The sequence below is a fragment of the Mercenaria mercenaria genome, chromosome 16 (assembly GCF_021730395.1).
Source record: "Mercenaria mercenaria strain notata chromosome 16, MADL_Memer_1, whole genome shotgun sequence".
NCBI lineage: Eukaryota > Metazoa > Mollusca > Bivalvia > Venerida > Veneridae > Mercenaria > Mercenaria mercenaria.
This window is the reverse complement of record NC_069376.1, coordinates 34,455,977-34,471,621: the sequence shown is the minus strand read 5'-3', so window position 1 is coordinate 34,471,621 and position 15,645 is coordinate 34,455,977. Positions and strand designations below refer to the sequence as shown.

At 35.0% G+C, this 15,645-nt stretch overlaps 1 protein-coding gene across 1 annotated transcript in view; it reads left to right on the top strand.

Annotated features, from left to right (window-relative positions):
* Positions 1-15,645, top strand: part of LOC123540961 (zinc finger protein 808-like) — an 80,395-nt gene that overhangs the window by 25,571 nt on the left and 39,179 nt on the right. The gene's annotated exons all lie outside the window — the stretch shown is intronic.

Genomic DNA, 15,645 nt, shown 5'->3' with positions numbered 1-15,645 from the left:
AATAAATCTATCATAAGTCTTGAAAGAAGTAAAAACTTACCAGAAAAAAATCAAAAATAAGAAGAAAAAAAATTGGTCCCAGTAGGGCTTGAACCTACGCCCCCCCTGAGAATTGCAGTAAATGTGGGTTTATGGTAGGAATTGAATACTCTTCAAAAAGGAGGTACTCTATTACGCCCCCACTATCTTTAAATCAGTTTCCACGCCAAGTAATATTACTACATCACCACATTTAATTGAGCTGTCACCTTTTTGAAAAGTTGCATTTTTATCATGAGTCTTCTAACCTACAGATATCGCTTGAAATTTATCAGGATTTGCCTGCATAAATAAGAATTTGACTTTCTTTTTGAAGTACAGTAACTAGTTTTTGATAATCAGGAGTATGAAAAGACAGAGTGTTATCGTCTGCTTAATTGAAGAGACTTCCTTCCTTAATGAAATAAAAGATATCATTAATAAAAACATTGAAAAGAAAGGGGTCTAAAATTGAGCCTTGAGGAACACCTTTATTAATTTCAGCCCAGTTACTAACCACATTTGATATTTTAACTTGCTGTTTTCTGTTAGATAGATATGATGACTTTAATTTTATAGATTGATCAGATAAACCGTATGCAGAGAGTTTGCAGAGTAGAATTTCATGGGGTAAACAGTCAAAAGCTTTTGAGAGGTCCATTAAGATTGCAGCAACATAATGATTATTGTCAAGAGCTTCTTTCCAGTTTTCCAAAAGTTTTAATAGAGTGGTTTGACAACCATGTCCTTTTCTGAATGCACATAAGAATTTATCGAAGATGTTTTCAAAGAAAAGTGCTAATTGCTCTGCCAAAAATTTTTGATGATTCAGGCAGAATACTTACAGGTCTATAATTAGATTTGTTCAGAGGATCGTTTTTCTTTTTTTTGTCTTACAACTTTATGCAGTTTGGTAGTTTGGTACACCATACATAGAAAACAATCTTGTCCCCACTTGCTCTACTTTTATGTATGCAACCAGTTCGCGCTGATTATCATGTATATCATGTTAAATAACAAAATAATTAGGTGCATATTATTATTCCTTTTTTTCTGCTGAATTTCATACCCTTTCCGCACCAGTAACATGATAAAAGTATTAGCATCTGATGGCCCTTTCATGCTTCCGTAGAATCAACATTTATTACACGAAATTCATTTTGAAAATATTTCTGAAGTGTCTAGATCTGCAGCTCCCATATACGGAAATATCTTACACCCGAGGCTGACACTTTCAGACAACATCAAAAAGGACCTTTTGGGCGATTTGACAAAGTTCCAAAAATCTCTATGTACCCTTGCTCCGTTACGGACCCCTGTGGGATTTGAGTTTATTTCAAGTTCAGATATTTTTTCAAAGATGAAGAACTGACGTGCTAAAGCCCAGGTATTTTCAAATCGTTAGAAAATGCTGAAAATTGACTCCCCATTAGCAAAAAAAAAAAAAAAAAAAAAAAGGTCGCGTGACGTCATTTTCTGTGTTGTCAAGAACATACATATGCCTGGCGAGATTGCATAAGAATGTGCCCGGTGTCCTAAGGATGTTAGGAAAATCTTTTTTTCTAAAATCAGGGTATTATTTTTGACATTTATTAACACGTTTCTTCGAAAAGAGACGTTTGATACAAAAATAGCTTTAAAACAATGCATTTCAGGAAATCTGTATAAATAATTTATTTAACTGTTAGATCCACTTTATCAACAGTTTGTTCTATAATAAACTAACCAGCACGAGCATGGAACAGTGTATTCATTTGGAGTTCCTCGGTTATTTAGGCAATGAAAGAGAAGGTACTAGTAAACAATTGGGTGAACGCTCGTATCTTTAAATCATTTAAATCCTAATTTTAAGTTAACACCGTTTAAGGCTTACTTGTTATTTCATTTTTCAACAAAATTTAGGATGTAAACTATGTTAATTCTTTAGAAAAAGGAGGTACGTACCCCTTGAAAACCCATAACTAGATTGTCTAGATGGACGGATTCGTACCTCTAGAATCAGATTCGTACGTCTATACACTTCCTTAATTTAATGATATATTAATATAAAAAATCTTCCAGATCAGAGGTTATATAATCCTTGATTATTCTGGAAATCCGGATTAAGAATGTCCAGGACCACTTTTGAGATCAACATAAAACCCAGGTATTGTTTCGAGGGGGAGAGATGTAGGGCAAGGCACAGTCGGCAAATAAACTTAAAAGACTATGTTGCAATTAGCAAAGGCCTAAATACTACTAAATACTATAATTCATGTTATTGTTAGCGATAGGAATGCCAAGGGAAGTAACTGTCAGCTGTCCTTGTCATCGCACACTTGTTTTCTTAAAGCATGTAAGGCCCAAAATGTGCACCCCTGCACAAGTGTGTCCATTTGTAACCCACTATAGACCTTTGGTAACCAAAGAAAAGAAGAGTAACCCAGTGCCCAGAAAAAGAGATATAAATTCTATCAATTATTCTGTTTTGTTTCTCAAAATTGTTGCGGGACTAGTTTTCCCAATATGGTTAAACGAAAATTTTGAAAATCTCTCAAACTTGTTGCCCGATTTCAAAGTAATTTTCCTTTAGTTCCTTCAAATAATTAATTTCGTTTAAGAACAATGCCTCCAGTGGGGAATGTGTTGGTGAGTGGTGCTAGTTTTTCCCTAAGATGGTATATGGAAAATTTTGAAAATCATATTCTCTGAAAGAACCGGTCTGATTTTCTGTCAGTGTTTCTTTAGTTACCTTTGAATTTGCTTGAAATAATTCTGTTTGTTTATAAACATGGCCACCAGGTTAGTTTTCCTTACATTTATTTATATTACAGTACATGGCAATTATATTATATCAAACATATGGCCTGATTTCAAAAATAACAGCCGTGTTCATTCGATGAAAGTACTTAATTCCTTTAAGCCATGTTGATTTAAAGCTGCTTCAGATGAGGCAGGTTTTCTTTAAATTACTATATTGAAAACGTCCTGCCACAATTCGAAATAATTTCACAGCTTTGTGCATTTGGAGACCGTGTACTAAATTCTTTCAATTAAAAACATGTCTACCAGTGGACTGGGCTAGTCTTAACTATATTGCGATTCGAAATACTTTGACAATCTTTTCAGCTGAAACCACTGGCTTGATTATGAAATGATTTGATAGCATTTTGTTACATGTTACAAACTTATTCAGTTTAGCTACATGGATTAAGATAAGTGATCTTGAGCTGTTACGCCACGCTCGTTATGTACGTGTAACTGTATTTGTTTCTTTACAGATTTTGAAAATGGTACAACAGCTCCTTTCTATGCCAACGTATCGGAGAACGGAAAATGTACAAGTACATATCTGTACAAATACAGATAGCTAGGACATTACTATATAGACTACAGAATAGATTGTGCACATGATCGATATTTCTTTATAAACCATTTACCTGTCCAAATCTTCACAAAACTCATAGTTATGCATGCAAATACCCAAAAAGAGGAGTTATCCAAAGTGGCATTTAACAGATAAAGAATACTGTCACAGCTGTCATCTGAAGAAACACATTAGAATGCGTACAGGAGAAAATGATTTCTATCAATACATGTAATCAAAGACGACATCTAAGGAAGGAACTGGGAAAACAAACATGAGAGAAAAGCTTTAAATGTCCGGCTTGTGATTATGCTTCGAATTACAGCACTAATATGAAGAGACATAGGAGAGTACATACTGGAGAAAAATGCTTTAAATGTGATGTTTGTGACTATGCTTGTAGTCACAGGGGTCATCTGAAGAGACATATGAGAATACATACTGCAGAGAAATGCGTTAAATGTGATGATTGTGACTATGCTTGTAATCGGAGGGATAATCTGAAGATACATAGGAGAATACATACTGGAGAGAAATGCTTTAAATGTGATGTTTGTGACTATGCTTGTAGTCAGAGGGGTCATCTGAATAGACATATGAGAATACATACTGCAGAGAAATGCTTTAAATGTGATGATTGTGACTATGCTTGTAATCGGAGGGATAGTCTAAAGATACATAGGAGAATACATACTGGAGAGAAACGCTTTAACTGTGATGTTTGTGACTTTGCTTGTAATAACGGCAGTAATCTGAGGAGACATAGTAGAATACATTATGGAGAGAAATGCTTTACATGTGATGCTTGTGACTATGCTTGTTATGACGGCAGTAGCTTGAAGATACATAAGAGAATACATACTGGAGAAAAATGTTTTAAATGTGATGTTTGTGACTATGCTTGTAGTCAGAGGGGTCATCTGAATAGACATATGAGAATACATACTGGAAAGAAATGCTTTAAATGTGATGATTGTGACTATGCTTGTAGTCAGAGGGGTCATCTGAATAGACATATGAGAATACATACTGCAGAGAAATGCTTTAAATGTGATTATTGTGACTATGCTTGTAATCGGAGGGATAGTCTAAAGATACATAGGAGAATACATACTGGAGAGAAACGCTTTAACTGTGATGTTTGTGACTTTGCTTGTAATAACGGCAGTAATCTGAGGAGACATAGTAGAATACATTCTGGAGAGAAAAGCTTTACATGTGATGCTTGTGACTATGCTTCGTATGACGGCAGTAGCTTGAAGATACATAAGAGAATACTTACTGGAGAATAATGCTTTAAATGTGATATTTGTGACTGGAGAGCAACGCTTTAACTGTGATGTTTGTGACCATGCTTGTAATAACGGCAGTAATCTGAGGAGACATAGTAGAATACATTCTGGAGAGAAATGCTTTACATGTGATGCTTGTGACTATGCTTCTTATGACGGCAGTAGCTTGAAGATACATAAGAGAATACATACTGGAGAAAAATGCTTTAAGTGTGATGTTTTTGACTATGCTTGTAGACAGAGGTCATCTGAAGAGACAAATGAGAATACATACTGCAGAGAAATGCTTTAAATGTGATGATTGTGACTATGCTTGTAATCGGAGGGATAGTCTGAAGATACATAGGAGAATACATACTGGAGAAAAATGCTTTAACTGTGATGTTTGTGACTTTGCTTGTAATAACGGCAGTAATCTGAGGAGACATAGTAAATTACATTCTGGAGAGAAATGCTTTAACTGTGATGCTTGTGACTATGCTTGTAATGAGGCTGTAGCTTGAAGATACATAAAATACATACTGGAGAAAAATGCTTTAAATGTGATGTTTGTGACTATGCTTGTAGTCAGAGGGATAGTCTAAAGATACATAGGAGAATACATACTGGAGAAAAATGCTTTAAATGTTGTGTTTGTGACTATGTAGTCAGAGGGGTCATCTGAAAAGACATAGGAGAATACATACAGGAGAGAAATGCTTTAAATGTGATGTTTGTGACTATGCTTGTAATCATACGGTAGTCTGAAGAGACACATGAGAATACATACTGGGGAAAAAATGTTTTAAACGTGATGTTTCTGACTATGCTTGTAATGACGGCAATAATCTGAGAAGACAAAGAAGAATACATGCAAAGAGAAAAGTTTTAAACATGATGATGTAATGATGGCAGTAGTCTGAAGATGCAAAGGAGAATACTTTAGAGAAACGCTTTAAATGTGATGTTTGTGACTATGCTTGTAATGAGTGCAGTTGTTTGAAGATGCATAGGAGAATACATACTGGAGAGAACGGGTTTAAATGGGATGTTTGTGACTATGCTTGTAATGATGGCAGTAGATTAAAGATACATAAGAGAATACATACTGGAGAGAAACACTTTAAATGTTTAGATGTTTGTGACTATGCTTGTAATCATAGTGGTAGTCTGAAGAGACACATAAGAATACATACTGGAGAAAAATGTTTTAAATGTGATGTTTCTGACTACACTTGTAATAACAGCAATAACCTGGGAAGACAAAGAAGAATACATGCAAAGAGAAGTTTTAAACATGATGATGTAATGATGGCAGTAGTCTGAAGATGCAAAGGAGAATACTTTAGAGAAATGCTTTAAATGTGATGTTTGTGACTATGTTTGTAATCACAGCGGTAGTCTGAAGAGACACATGAGAATACATACTGGAGAGAAATGCTTTAAATGTGATGTTTGTGACTATGCTTGTAATAATTGCAGTTGTTTGAAGATATATAACCTTGAATGTGAGCTTCTCATTTAAATCACATGTAGCAATACGTACATGAGAGGAACACCTTAATGTAAATTCCGTAATTGTACATGTAAATATACATAAAAGTTCTTAATGAAAACAGATGTAGCTATAGATAAGTGCGAGAAACCCTTAAAATATAGTTTCTTATTTTGCAGATCAATGTTCTGCTCTGATAAGACATGCATGTGGTTATACAAACATGAGAAAGAAGCTTTTTATGTCTTACTTGTGATTATGTATATTATAACCATAGTAGTCTTGACTGTACATATGAGAATATATACAGATGAGAAAATTTAAATTTGAAATATTTTACATAGGACTAATCTGAATAAATGAATATATGAATATATATATGGCAATATAAAGGTAGAGAAAGGCTTTCAGTGCAATAAGTTTTGATTATGTACCAAGTCAAAGTTTTCATCAGGAACACATACAAGATAGAGACACTTTTAATGTCCTGTTTGTAATTATGCATTATTTTAAATTAATAGTCTAACCTACTGTACATATGAGAATACATACTGAGGAGAAAACGTTTACTATGAGAATTTTGAAATAGTGCATATAATCAAAGAATTAATCTGAAAACATATATGAGCCGCGCCATGAGAAAACCAGCATAGTGGGTATGCGACCAGCAAGGATCCAGACCAGCCTGCGCATCCATGCAGTCTGGTCAGGATCCATGCTGTTCGCTAATAGTTTCTCCAATTCCAATAGGCTTTAAAAGCGAACAGCATGGAGCCTGACCAGACTGCGCAGGCTGGTCTGGATCCATGCTGGTCGCATACCCACTATGTTGGTTTTCTCATGGCACGGCGCATATGGCAATGCATACAGGACAGAAACGCTGTAACTGTGATGTTTGTGACTATGAATGCAACAAAACCAGTAGTCTGAAGAAACATGTGGAAAACATAAAAATATTTTGAATGTTATGTGTAACCAGTGTGGTTATTTAGAAGAAAAGTTTGAAATACATATAGGAGAAAAATGTTATAAATATTGCATTAAATGAAAATGGTAGTCTAAAGAAAAAATATGCAAATTCATACAAAAGATGAATGCTTTAGATGATGTACATGTAGTAATGATTATTTTATTGATTATTTGGAGGGCATGTTAGGGCAGTCTCAGTCTTAGAGAGAGAGAATATGGAATGACAGAACTGAGAGAGAGGGTTGCGCCTTTCTATTAGCTGTAGCGCTGAATTACACACTGTGCTATCTAATGTTTAACATATAGTATTAACAATTTTAGAGAACAATATTTTAAACCTTAATTGACAATGCCTGAACAAAATATAGTATCTAGTGTATATGATTATAAATTTGATATAATTATGATTGAATATACACAAACTTGTCAATAAAACAGATAACAAAAATATTTTGTAATATCTTCATTTTGATTAAAAAAGATTATTATATATATATAGAAGAAACCACAGGTAAATGTGGATTAGTGAAAAATAATGTCCGTGACCCAAAAGTGATATGGAAATTAAATGATTATTTTACATTATTGTTTTACTGGTAATTAAATAGGGACATGTGTTTGTTTACTAAACATTCCTAAAATAAATTCTTCATTACTGAGCCACTATAGGAGTTTGTTCGTTTCATGAGGTACTTTTACACCCCGCTACATTCCCCGATTTTTGAAAAATGCTATATGCAGTAACAAAATGACAAAAATGAACAAAATCACTCACCGATCTTGCTTGATTTGCCAACATTGGCGAAATGCCTGCGGTACCGGAATCGAAGTGCCTTCATTCCTCATCGGCACAGGCTGTGACGCAGGCACTGATTAGTACCCGTGTTATTGGAACTCTCGTTAGTTGCAAACTACTTAAACTTTAAAGTTAAAGTTGCAGGCTTTATGCACTTTTACTGGGATTATAGTCAAAACGTACCCAAACCAAAATGTACCTACACTATAAGTCAAAATATACCCAAAAAGTGTCATATTTGACTGCATGTTCTCAGCAAAAATATATACGGAACTGAATATTGAATAAAATGAAACATTATCAACTGCCAGTTGGCTGTTTTCTAGAAGATAAAACAACATTTCACGCAAGAAGATAACATTTCACACAAGTCTTCATGAAAATACCTACATGTTCAATTAATATTGCTTTTAAGCAGGTTTCTATTTTAATCTATTAAGTTATCCCATTGATTTAATGTCAGACTGAGGAATAGAAACATCAAAATCATTTTTAAAAAAGCCTGTGTAATTGTTAATGAGATACATGGATATTTAGTCTATTTTATTTTAATATGGGTACATTTTGACTCTTTTTGGGTGCATTTTGGCTTTACCATGTGGGTACGTTTTGGTTTGGGTACGTTATGACCTGCACCCCTTTTGCTGTGTCTCTGGTATTTTTTAATTAATTGTTCAACATCATCAGCTGAATCATATGACACATTGATTATCAATTCAGTGATGGTTCTTAATTGTGTCCTAAGACATGCCCCTTTTCACTATCAAGCTCTGTAAACATGTCAATTAATCTGAATCTGTGAAATGGTTATACAAATTTAATATTCTCGATATCGACATTATGGATAAAATCCTGTTTTTCGGTATTAACCAATAATAAACGCCGTTCCCGGTTTTACGGTGAGGGTGTCAGACGTTTCACCCCCAAGACTGTTCCTCCCAAGACTTTTCACCCCCAATTTGGGGGTGAAAAGTCTGGTGTTTTATAGCATATGGTGGTGTTTTATAGCATATGAAGACTTTTCACCCCCTATTTGGTTTTATTACTAAATATGATTATAATGTTTGTTTTTTTTGTCTGGAATTCTATGGTGAGAGGGGTATCGGGCATTACACTACATCCCAGATAGCAGACATGCGTTGGGCCAACTGCAGACTCTTCGTTGGTCCAACGAAGATTGCCAACGTTGGCCCAACGCCATTTTGCTAATTGGCACAACGTTGACCCAATGGTTGGCACACCGTTGGCCCAACGATGGATATCCGACAGTTATCGTTGGCCCTTAATTGGACCAACAACTGGTATCCTACACTTATCGTTGGCCCTCCATTGGGCCAACAGCATTTTTTCATCTATTATGGTTGGTCCAACGTTGGGTCTACTCTATTTCTTTGTTGGCCAAAAGAAGGATGCCAACGCTATCCCAACGATTACGAATTTGAAATCAAAGGCCTGAAGGACCTGAGTCGGCTAATGATTTTTGTACTGACAGTATAGTCTACCAGTTTCAGTTTGTTTTTAGTGTTTTTCTTAAAATTTCATAACACAGCTCGATATTTACCCAAAATATTATATCCGGATACGATTACACTTTTCTCCAGTTTCAACAATATATTTTACAAATTGTGATGATACGAAGACATTTAGCAGCAATTGGCAGTATCTGACATTGAAGTTTACGGTTAAATTACCTCTTATTTAAATCTTTTCATAAAAAGTTGTTTCGTTTCGTGAGAGCAGCCAAACATAGACGATCTACTTTCGATTTCAAAAACTACAAGAAAATACAATTTAATGTTTCGCCGATTTGTTTATTTCTCGAAAAATAAGAATTGAAATCATTTTTAATATCAGTAGTAACTAAACAAACCAGTAAGAGCTTCTTCTTCCGATAATTTATCCGTTTACTGACTGCAAAATTCAACCCACATAAAGTTTATAGAAATCATACGATGCGTGTTTACGTTCAATGTGGGAGAATTAAGGCTGATCGGCTATGTTACCTAACGCATCCAGACGATTCAAATTTTGTTTTTAAAAAAGCATTGTGTGCGTTTCTGTAATTTTATATACGTTTTTATACGCTTAGAAATTATTAGACATGCGTATTTGCATTATTTCTATACGTAATTTATGCTAATACGCATCTTATCTGGAGCCCTGTGGAACTATTTTTTGTCTTTCGCTGGATGTTACCCAAGCTTTGTAAGCCTGCGTAATTCTTCAAATGCACATTTATGCTTAATGAGTTACATTCGTGTATTGCACAATTACAAGTCATAAATATGACAGATTACATCGTATATTGGTCAAAGCAAAGGGAATTGACACAACTTAACTTCATTCATGCAGTGAACTGTTTGAAGTTTGAGAAATCTAATGGAACTACATCCCTTCACGTGTTATTCGGTCCATTTAGAGAATCGCTGAACAGCAAGGACTCGTCAAAAGGCTTTCGGCCTTTAGCCGACTCAAAAAAACTAATAATAATATTAATATGTACATGTTTTATTTTCAAATGTTTTTGATTTTGTTTAACATTTAACAAGAAGAAATCTAACACTTGTTTAAAGTTTGTTTGCAAGTTTCCTGAAGAAATATAATCGATATAAATAATATTTGAACATCACTACAACAGGTCAAATATTGATTCCAGCCTTTTAAAAGTCTAACTGAAAAAAAGTCATTTTTCTTTCTTCAGTCAATGGTTATATCCAATTAAAATGAATTACTGTCTGTATTTTAACTCATTATATATCCAAGTTCTGTTAGCACAAGTCTGATTGTTTTCTTTTCTCACTGAAATTGCAGCTTTCTGTCTTTTCTTTTTTCCTGTGCACTACATTAATTATTACTCTCTTGAAAGCACCCTGTAAAAAATTGAAAATCGTAATGTTGATTAAACCATCTACGTCAAATTTATAACAATAACTATACAGATGCAAACAAACCTCTGGACATAAACTTGCGTAAAGTGTATGAAATTTATTTTTGCCTGTATATAACCGAGAAAAAATGTGTTAGAATTAATGAGAATATGGCGGTAGTATTTAGATTATCCTTTTTTCAAGTTTTAAACAAAAAAAAATGAATAAAAAAAGTATTGCAGATTATCATTAAACATTGTTGTAATTAAGATGTAGCAAAAATATCCTCAAAGTTTACTTTATTTTTGAAATTTTATCTTTTATTGTACAGTGCCGCTTCCGTGGCTCGATACCGAAGGTGTGAAGTTATTCGCATTTTTCAAGGCAAACAGATTATTTTTGCAAAAATAATGTTGCCGAGGTCGTAGAATAGTATTTCCATTGTGAGAAAGTAAGAACTTCCCTAAATCCTTATCTTCTGGCAAAAATAATCGCTAATATTGTACACGGTCTTTATATTGGTTAATCTCGCCAGCCCCCATGACCCTATTATAGGCTGAACACCACTAAATCCAGCTGTTCTTTATTTCATATTAAATCCACTTACTTCATAACAGTTTTTCGACATTTTCTAGCATATCAGACTTTCAGAGACTTATATTCCCATAAAGAACTAGATCGCTACTTTACAAAAACAAAAAGAAAAGGGGGTGTTAACTTTTATATAAGAAAACTACAGTTCGGTAAATACAACCCGCTGAATTTTACTACTTTTCGCTTCTTTCAATTTCTCTTTTCGAGACATTAAATTCTTACGCCGCCATTTTTACCCAGCATGCGATAGGAACATGCCGATTTCAATAGAATGCAAAGTGATACACACTGAAACACGGTAGGGTAAAAGTAAGCACGTTGCTGTCGAGAAAATGCACTGGGAAACGAAAAACGATTAGTACTATTTATATTTGGACTACTTGTGATAGACCTGCGGAGGCTTACATTCTATTTGGTAGTGATCAGCCTTATACACTGGGCGCGTTCGGCATACATACTCGAGCTAACCCGAGTCACCCTGGGTATTACTCGAGTATAACTCGTGTTACCCGGGCGGTAGTAGTTGTGTCACCCGAATTCTACCCACCTCCTGAAACTGGGAAAGGCGGGTGATCGTAGCCGAATGCATTAACACTTTAAACATGGCGTCATTGGTAGACTTGTAAACTTTTGAGTGCAATTACTATCAAGGCTTTATCTCAATAACCACAGATGCTACTGAATTTGAAACTTCAAACAACTTTTTCCACTCATCAGACCTACCAAAAAGATCAAATTAGATAACTCTTGATCGAATCTAATGTAAATTATGGGTCTCATTTATAGACATATTGCTTTGAAACCTATTTTTACTTTTTAAGGTCATTAACTAACCACAGATGATAAAGTCCATTACTCTTATATGCATTTTGACAAAATTATGCCCCTTTTGGACTTAGAAAATGCAGGTTTAAGTTTTACATGCAAGTTAGTATATCCAAACTAATGCAGATGTTTGGAAAAACTTCACACATTTCGTCGGGTGTGTAGAATAAGGTCATATCAACAAGTCACAATTAAGCCTCATAACTCTTACTTGAGTCAGACCCCTTTTTGGGGTTAAAGGTTTGCATGCAAGTCATTTTTAAAACTAATGCAGATACTGGGTTGAAACTTCACACATGTCTTCCATGTTGTAAAGGATATGACATCAACTTCCATAACTTTGCCCCACTGTTTAAACTTAGAAAAAGCTGGTTAAAGTTTTGCATGCACGTTTCTATCTCGGAAACTAATGCAGATATTGGATTGAATCTTCCATACATGTCTCTAGTGATGTAAAGAAAGGTCAAAGCATCAATTCCCATAACCTTAATTTTGGACAAGTTATGCCCTCTTTCCTGTGCATAGATATTGTTGTGTTTGCATGCAAGTTACTATATCCAAAACTAATGGGGGCATTGGGTTAACATTTCTCACATGTCTTCAGGGTTGTAAAGCAAGGTAAAAGCATCAAGTTCCATAACACTTACTTTAATTTTAGCAAAGTTATGTCCCTTTGTTTTGTAGTAAGAAAATGACGGTTAAAATTTTACCATTAAGATGCTCTTGTCAAAACTAAGGGCGTTACTGGGTTGAAAACTTATTATATCTATCAGGGTTTTAAAGCGAGATCATAGAATCAAGTCAAATAATACTTGAATCATTATTTCAGTTCTAGAACCGAAAGTCATTCATATTGGCAATTGCCTTCGAATAGTGGAGCGTGCTGTCATTGTTATTTTAAAACCTTTTACTTTCCTCTAAATGCAGAGTAACTTTGAAAGTTCTTTTGGCATTCATGCCCCCATCTGTAATACTGCTGAATAGGACAGAGGTTGAGAAATCTGCTTCTTACAGCAACATCCATGTCAAGCATATTTCGAGGGTTCTCGATCTGATTCTTAAAGCTTTTAAGTTTTCTTTCTAGGTTCACAAGGGACAACTTTGAGAAAAACATGTAGGCTTAAAATCACATAATTAGTGATAGGACAAATAATCCACAAAATAATCCACACATTGATGTTGAAGTTATAAGTAAAAAATTCAACCTCCCTACTTGCCGACAAACCTTTCATGCTCATATGTTACTGTTCTCTAGTTAGCTGCCAGTCCAAAGGTCACGGGTTTGATCCGGTTAGCGAAGAAATTCCTTCCATGGCCATTTGCAATCTACCTCAGTTCATACGAATGTATAGTTGTCAGTTCCTTATGAAAGCGTACTGGTAAGCCACTTAGGTTGCTAAGCTTGCCAGGGAGAGTGAACATTTGTCACCATTAGTGACCGTCACTCATATATGGCAATATGATTGTTGGAAATGGTGATGAACCCAACTGAACAACATCAAGAACTGGTACTTGGTATGGTGGACGGATAGCTCAGTGGTTTGCACACTGGCCTTCCAATCCTGAGGTCGGGGGTTCGATCCCCGGCAGCTACTCGGGAATTTTCAGAAACGCTTTTCAGTGTTTCCCACCCAACTAGAGATGTACTGGTCAGGAACCCAGGCAATCCTTGCGTGTGTCAGTGCTATACACTGGGCACGTTAAAGAACCAGGCTGTCTATTCGCAACGAGCTAGGCTAAGTTAGCCGGACAAGCCTGTATTTTATTTCTGATCTCTCTGCCGTGGGAGCTTTGTCTCAATTCTTCCCTCTGTTCAGATCGCTCTGTGTCTGTACTAGTAGAGGATGAATTATGCGCCCTGTGTGGCTGCATTTGAGCTATGTAAAGCGCCTTTGAACGTGAAATTGATCATGAAAAGGGCGCTATATAAATCTGGTATAATAATAATAATAATAATAATAATAATAATTGTTCTTTTAAAAGTCAATCTAGCATTTAGCACATTTCATGGCTGTACTTCGTACAAAGTTTGAAAAAAGCATACTGTTTGTTATGTGCTAGTTGTGAGCATGGTGAATTCAGTTATGTCATTTTAAACAAAGACATTTTCATTAAAAAAAAAAAAAAAAGAAATTCCTAAGCATGGGGGAATAGAGACAGCAGAGTTGAGCTTATTCATTTTCGTAACATATTTCTTCTATGGAAGGTTGTGGATTCGATCACCTGTCAAGATATACAAAAATAGTTGAAAATGGTAAATGTATCAGCAACTGTCCCTGGCATTCAGCTCAAATGTGGAAAATAGATTCTCTCACACCTGCGTGGCAATGGTTACCGTCCAGAGTGATTTTTATGCAGAGTGTCCTATAAATGGGTCTTGGCAAACAGTGCAGATTGAACACCGCAAAACGAATCATGTGATCAGTGTCTCCACTGTTTCCTTAAATGAATTTCAGTCACAACAATGGAAAAAAGAAATAACTATACCAAACGCCCTTTTAATTTGAAATGGTTCGGGGTAGTAGAGTCATGTGTAGACATAAGAGGATTAATATAAGTTGTAGCTCTTGCTTCTGAAATAGTTTAAAGGATAAATTAACATAAAATAGAAATTTCTAGTCTATTAAACATTATGGGCTGAACATTTTTCCAAGTGTTACTTGATCCCAGAATCTGAAAAGTCGATTGATAATAATCCAGTCTGATTTTTCACTCTGACAGAAGTCGTACCAGTTCATCTCTAACAACGATACCAGACTGTCTGTCCTCATTATGTGTCAAAAGTAGCAACCATTCTTTATTATTGTTACAGCTCGGAAGCTTTTGAACTGTTAGCATGGTAACGTTCTCCATCATTTTCAGTTACCCGATAAAGCGTTCGGACTACAATTGTTACTCGTGTCACTCAGGTGAACTCGGGTGATCTAGTCAGAGTTACACGGGTTTGTATGCCGAATGCGCCCAGTACTGTACAGTATGGCTGTAATTTAGTTTTTAGGTGTTTTCTAGGGGTACGGACCTCCGTTTTTCTAGAGGTTAATGTCATTTACATTTAAAATTTTATTGAAAATGAAAGAACAAATATGACTTCATCAGTATTCACCTTAAACTTGGATCTAAGTGGTTTACAGATAACAACGTTCACCCGATTTGTTACATTTTCCTTCGAAACGTAAATAACCGAGGAACACCAAATAAATTACGAGGATTCGAACTGGCAGAAAAAAAGGGTATAAAAATTATTTTAAAAAATGTTAAATATGTTTGAAAAAAAAACTATTTTTAATGATAATTAACTCTTAGGGTATTTATGTTTTCCACACATTTGGTAGCCGTTACGAGATACAAGGGACGTTTTCACAAACAATTTCTTTTACTTAATATTTATTATAAAACAATCAGTTCCGTGCTGATTATCATTATCTCTTGTTAAATAACAAAATAAAACAAACAAAATAAATAGG